Raw genomic sequence first — 7,080 nt, 5'->3', positions numbered from 1 at the left:
TTTTTTCACATTTTTAAATGTGTTTCGCTTATATCTAAAAAATTCCGCATTTTCAGAGACGATCACTACTCAAAATTAAGGTAGACAAAATTTCCTACGAAGTGCACTAGTCAGATTTGATTATCTGAGGAGTGGTATCGCGGCTATAGCGAGCTGAAAAGCAGCGATCTTTTTAAGCCTTCTGCAAAAACATCAAAAACGCCCATCCTCACGCCCAACACATCGAAATCTATAGATCTTATCAGGAAAAATCCCCTCCTCCACGCGTGAAAGTACGTTAAATTATCTACGAGAGGTATCTGTAATATTCAATTTTCTCATAAAGGGGGGAGGGGGGAGGGAGCAAAGCGAAAATTACGAAAAATGCCCCGGGCGCCCTGCAGCCAAACGACCTCTCGCACCCCTCTATCATCGACACAATAGTTTCCGTGTATTACGCTTGTTGGAGATTGTTTTGAATGAATTTATGGGTTGGGTTGTTTCGGGGGAGGAGACCAGGCAGCGAGGTCATCGGTCTCATCGGATTAGGGAAGGATGGGGAAGGAAGTCGGCCGTGCTCTTTCAAAGGGATCATCTCGGAATTTGCCTGGAGCGATTTACGGAAATCACGGAAAACCTAAAGCAGGATGGCCGGACGCTGGATTGAACCGTCGTCCTCCCGAATGCAACCAATGTTAACCAATGCGCCACCTCGCTCGACAATAAATTTATGGGAAAGCTTGTTTGATGAAAATATTGACAATTTATGTAATATAATATATTAGGTTCATGACTCTAAAGAGCAACATGAACATGAAATATGTATGTAGCAATGTACACGTGTCACGAAATGAGTCAATAGCAAGCCCACGATTGGGACATCACTTCGAGAAGATTCTCCATCTGGAAGAGAAAGAAGGCATTTAGTGACAGAACATAGGTACAAAAAAAAAAAAAAAAGACAAGTTTTATTGAGAATTATCGATGTATGAAGAAATACTTGCACTGATGTCATGTGCACAGTTTCTTTACTAGTCTCTGTTTGCTGTTGATGGCTCAGACAATGTTTCTTGGGCACTAGAAGGTCCGAGTGACAGGGGGAACGAAAGGTCCAGATAAAGCACCGGGGGCTGTGGAAGATCCAAGCTCGACGGCGAGTGACTACTGTTCTCCAACTGAAAGAATTGCAGCTGAATGAGTAATGTTACCATAGACAAAAACTGATAAGTAAAGATGCATAACGCTGCAAAATATGAGATTACCTTCTGCCGCCTCAGCTGCTTCAGACAGTGGTGCAGCAAGGGGCTCACCCACGTCGCCTTCGTCTTCTACATCAAAATTGTGGAGCTCGACCCTCTACATTGCTGGCACACTTTCGCGCAAAACAGTCCTGGTCGCCTGTGCCCACACCTACCTCGGCAGTCCGTCTTGTATTTGCAAGATATAAGGGCAATAACCCTTCACGGGAGCTGGGGGCTTCACTGTGGTAATGGAAGACAACTCATTTTTTTCTCAGTTTGCATTCCCATTGCTCTGGGCCCAAATAGTACTTCGTCTACTGCTGCACTTGATGCAAAACTCTGAAGGTGCGTTGTTCAGCTACAGCATCAGTGGCAGGTAGGAAGGCCGTATTGACTGGTGCCTTGTAGTCAGATATCACCTATTGCTTATTCCTCAGCTTGTATGTTGTGGGTGGGTGTTTGCCATCATAAAGGGCAATCAAAAATTTATCACCGGCAGCTGTTATATCCTTTGAATTTAGTAATGCATGTTTCAAGTTCCGGATTTTTGGAGACGGCCTTGAGATATTTACCACTGCCTTGCTTGTATGACGTATAAATTCGCAACCACTCATTGCGTTGAGGAGCATGTGGTTGGCAACGCTTTTGGTTCAAATGGCTCTGAGCACTATGGGACTCAACTGCTGAGGTCATTAGTCCCCTAGAACTTAGAACTAGTTAAACCTAACTAACCTAAGGACATCACACACATGCATGCCCTCGGCAGGATTCGAACCTGCGACCGTAGCGGTCTTGCGGTTCCAGACTGCAGCGCCTTTAACCGCACGGCCACTTCGGCCGGCGGCAACACTTTTCTCCACTGCACTTCTCGAATAGTGGATGAGCTGATGGGCTGTAACTCTTTCTGGCTTGAGGAAATGTACGTTGAGGGGGAATCTGACCATTATGACCAGATGGTGAAAAACTTCTTCGTCACCGTTGCGACACTATTGTGAGCCGAAGCCAGGGTTTCTGCTGCCTGCAGTACAGTGTGCGCCCATAACCAACAGCTCGCTTGGAGACATTCTACTTTCACTCCATTCTGTCATCAACGTGGTGATTATTCTATTCTTGTTTTTCGCTTTCGACAGAAAAGTTACTTCTGTAACTGGTGATGTCATGCTGCTGCTAAATTCTGTCTCCAATGGCTGCTCGTTTAGTCGAACTCTTCAAGCACTGCATGGGTTTGACAGTCACCTGCCGAGCGAGTACCCACCGAACACAGTTGTCACACATTCATTGTACTTACTTCGTACGTAATTGATATATGGATCATAAAGTTGTTCGAGAGTATGTCAGCTCGACGATAGGGATCTATGAAACAAAACGCCCCATAAGTCACGTGCACTATCTGCCAAAAGTATCTGGACACCTGGCTAAAAATGACTTACAAGTTCGTGGCACCATCGGTAATGCTGGAATTCAATATGGTGTTGACCCACCAATTAGCCGTGATGACAACTTCCACTCTCGCAGGCTTACGTACAATCAGGTGCTGGAAGGTTTCTTGGAAAATGGCAGCCCATTCTTGACGGAGTATTGCACCGAGGAGAGATATCGATGTCGTTCGGTGAGGCCTGGCACGAAGTCGGCGTACCAAAACATCCCAGAGGTATTCTATAGGATTCAGGCCAGGACTCTGTGCAGGCCAGTCCATTACAGGGATGTTATTGTGGTGTAACCACTTCGCCACAGGCCGTGCATTATGAGCAGGTGCTCTATCGTATTGAAAGATGCAATCGCCATTCCGGAATTGCTCTTCAACGGTGGGAAGCAAGAAGGTGCTTAAAACATCAATGTAGGCCTGTGCTTTGATAGTGCCACGCAAAACAACAAGAGGTGCGAACCCCCTCCATGAAAAACACGACCACACAGTAACACCGCAGCCTCTGAATTTTACTGTTGGCACTACACACGCTGGCAGATGACGTTCACCGGGCATTTGCCATACACACACCCTGACATCAGCCGGCCGCGGTGGCCGAGCGGCTCTAGGAGCTTCAGTCCGGAACCACGCGGCTGCTACGGTCGCAGATTTGAATCCTGCCTTGGGAATGGATGTGTGTGATGTCCTTGGGTTAGTTCGGTTTATTTAGTTCTAACTCTTAGAGGACTGATGACCTGAGATGTTAAGTCCCATAGTGCTTAGAGCCATTTGAACCATTTGAACCCTGCCATTGGATCGCCACACTATGTACTGTGATTAGTCGCTCCACACAATCTTTTTCCACTGTTCAATCGTCCAATGTTTACTCTCCTTACACCAAGCGAGGCGTCGTTTGGCATTTATGGCGTGATGTGTGGCTTATGAGCAACCGCTCGACCATGAAATCCAAGTTTTATCACCTCCCGCCTAACTGTCATAGTACTTGCAGTGGATCCTGATGCAGTTTGGAATTTCTGTATGATGGTCTGGATAGATGACTGCCTATTACACATTACGACCCTCTTCAACTGTCGGTGGTCTCTGTAAGTCAACAGACAATGTCGGTCTGTACGCTTTTATGCTGCACGTGTCCCTTCACGTTCCCACCTCACTATCACAACGGGAAACAGTGGACATAGGGATGTTTAGGAGTGTGGAAATCTCGCGTACAGAAATATGACACAAGTGACACCCAATCACCTGACCACGTTCAAAGTCAGTGAATTCCGCAGAGCGCCCCATTCCGCTCTCTCACGATTTCTAATGACTGTTGAGGTCGCTGATAAGGAGTACCTGGTAATAGGTGGCAGCAAAATGCACGTTGTATGAAAAACGTATGTGTTTTGGGGTGTCCGGATATTTTGATCACATAGTGTACATCACACTACTTGCAAACACAGCATTTTGCTTGAAAGTTGAGATAAGATGGGATGGCTCTCATTACCGCAATGAAACACCGGCTCCTGAGAGGATACGTCAGCTTACATTTTGCAAATGGAAATGCCGTGTGGTTAGGGCCTCCCGTCGGGTAGACCGTTCGCCCGGTGCAAGTCTTTCGATGTGACGCCACTTCGGCGACTTGCGTGTCAATGAGGATGAGATGATGATGATAAGGACAACACAATACCCAGTCTCGGAGCGGAGAAAATCTCCGATCCAGCCGCGAATCGAACCCAGGCCATTGGGCATGACATTCAGCCGCGCTGACCACTCAGCTACCAGGCCGGACATCTTGCAAGTGCAAGACATATTGCCTGTGTCGGTGTGGGAGTACGCTAGCAGGACTGCTCCACAATATTGATACAGAAGATGAATACGACCTGGACGAACCCATTGCAGTACGTTAGTCTGAAGCAGCTGAGGCGCATGTTAATTCATGCAATATTTTTCAGCATTATGCATCTTTACCAATCGACTCTTTTATAACATTTGTCATTCAGTTAGAATCCTTTCAGTTGGAAAACAGCAGCTACTCACTGTTCAACCTGGACCTTCCAAGGCCCCTGACGCTTTGCCTGGACCCTCCATTGCCCAAACCTCTTCACTTGGACCTTGTAGTCCCCAAGAAACGTTTCCCGCGCCACCAATAGCAGACGGAGAGAAATGAAAAATCTGCGCATATGTAATCACTGCAGGTATTTCTTCATACGTCGGTAGTTCACTAGCCGGCCGCGGTTCTAGGCGTTTCAATCCGGAACCGCGTTGCTGCTACGGTCGCAGGTTCGAATCCTGCCTCGGGCATGGATGTGTCTGATGTCCTTAGATTAGTTAGGTTTAAGTCCCATAGTGCTTAGAGCCATTTGACCCATTTTTCTTTGGTAGTTCACTACAGATCTTATCTGTTTTCGTACCCATATTCTGCCACTAAATGCCTTCGTTCTCTTCCAGGTGCAGAGCTCCTCGAAGTGATGACTGAATGCTGGGTTTGATATTGACTCGTGACACATGTGCGAGGTCTGTTAGAAAATTTCGGATCTTTGTCCACAAAATTGTTCTACGCTTGCGTTTTACTTACGGTGCATCGTCTCCTTCCAAATAATCTCCTCCACAATTAAGACATCGCTCCCAATGCCGTTTCCACTCCCGGAAGCAGTCTTGTTACGCCTACATCTACATCTGCATGATTACTCTGCAATTCACATTTAAGTGCTTGGCAGAGGGTTCATCGAACCATAATCATACGATCTCTCTACCATTCCACTCCCGAACAGCGCGCGGGAAAAACGAACACCTAAACCTTTCTGTTCGAGTTCTGATTTCTCTTATTTCATTTTGATGATCATTCCTACCTATGTAGGTTGGGCTCAACAAAATATTTTCGCATTCGGAAGAGAAAGTTGGTGACTGAAATTTCGTAAATAGATCTCGCCGCGAAGAAAAACGTCTTTGCTTTAATGACTTCCATCCCAACCCGCGTACCATATCTGCCACACTCTCTCCCCTATTACGTGATAATACAAAACGAGCTGCCCTTTTTTGCACCCTTTCGATGTCCTCCGCCAGTCCCACCTGGTAAGGATCCCACACCGCGCAGCAGTATTCTAACAGAGGACGAACGAGTGTAGTGTAAGCTGTGCATTTTCAACTTCTCGCGGCGTAATGAATAATCCATTAAATTTCGGGCATGCAGCCGGGCAAATAAAATTTCTTCTGCTGATATTTCGGCCGCGTATCGTCCAGCCATCTTCAGAGCGAGTTCCAAGACTGACGACAAGGTGCCACGCGCGGCCTTATATGCTCCCCCGCGGCGGTACTGCGCATGCGGGTCACAGATGCTGCGCCGCCCGTGGCGAAGGCGTACGGACATTCGATATGTTTATCGATCGATGTAGTGTAAGCTGTCTCTTTAGTAGACTTGTTGCATCTTCTAAGTGTCCTGCCAATGAAACGCAACCTTTGGCTCGCCTTCCCCACAATATTATCTGTGTGGTCTTTCCAACTGAAGCTGTTCGTAATTTTAACACCCTGGCCTCTTGTTGGATCACGCGAATCGCCGTCTGCGAATTTTCTTTTATCTCGCCTATTGTTGCAGATTTTCGTCCTTTCAACGGGATTTTCAACTTTTGAAGTAAAAGAAATTCCGCAGGGCTCAGGCCTGGAGAGTTAGGAGAATGAGGCGACACAGTGATTTGGTTTTTTGTGCAATAGTCACGCACCAACAGGGATGAAGGTGTGGGTGCGTTATCGTGATGCGAGCGCCTTGAACTGTCTAGTCACATTTCAGGCCGTTTCCTACTCACATTTTCCCGCAGGTGTTACAACACGTCCCGATAGTACCATCAATTAACAGTTTGTCCCTGTGGCACGAATTCATGATTAACTAATCCTTCAAAGTCAAAGAAAACTATCAGCAAGGCTTTGACATTTGGTCTTATCTGCAGAGCTTTTTTTAATCTCGGAGTTGAAAGAACCCTGGTCTCAACATCGTAATCGTAGACTTACGTCCTATCACCAGTTATGATTCTCTTAAGGAACATTTCTTTCTCATTTGCCGATCCAAAAGCTCTTCACAAATCTTTCTGGTATTGACTCATGAGTCGTGGGACGAACTGGTGGTGACACGATGCATTCCAGGATTCTGTGTCAGTATTTCAGGACAAGAATCCAACTGAAATGTTACATCCTTCTGCAATCTCTCGGACAGTCAGTCTTCGATTGGTACGCACAATTTCGTTGACGTTCCTGACATTGGCGTCGTTAGACGTCGAAGAGCTTCCTGAACGAAGGTCATCTTTAGCTTCCGTCCGGTCACTTTTAAACCGTGTGAACCATTCGTAACATCCAATATGTCTTAAGCACTCATAGCTGTAGGCTTTTTGCATCATTTGGTGTGTCTTTGTAAAGGTTTTCCTGAGTTTCACGCAAAATTTAATGCAGTCGCGTTGCTCATGTAAC

The sequence above is a fragment of the Schistocerca americana genome, chromosome 9 (genome assembly GCF_021461395.2).
Source record: "Schistocerca americana isolate TAMUIC-IGC-003095 chromosome 9, iqSchAmer2.1, whole genome shotgun sequence".
In the NCBI taxonomy this organism is placed as follows: domain Eukaryota; kingdom Metazoa; phylum Arthropoda; class Insecta; order Orthoptera; family Acrididae; genus Schistocerca; species Schistocerca americana.
Note: the sequence above shows the minus strand (reverse complement) of the source record.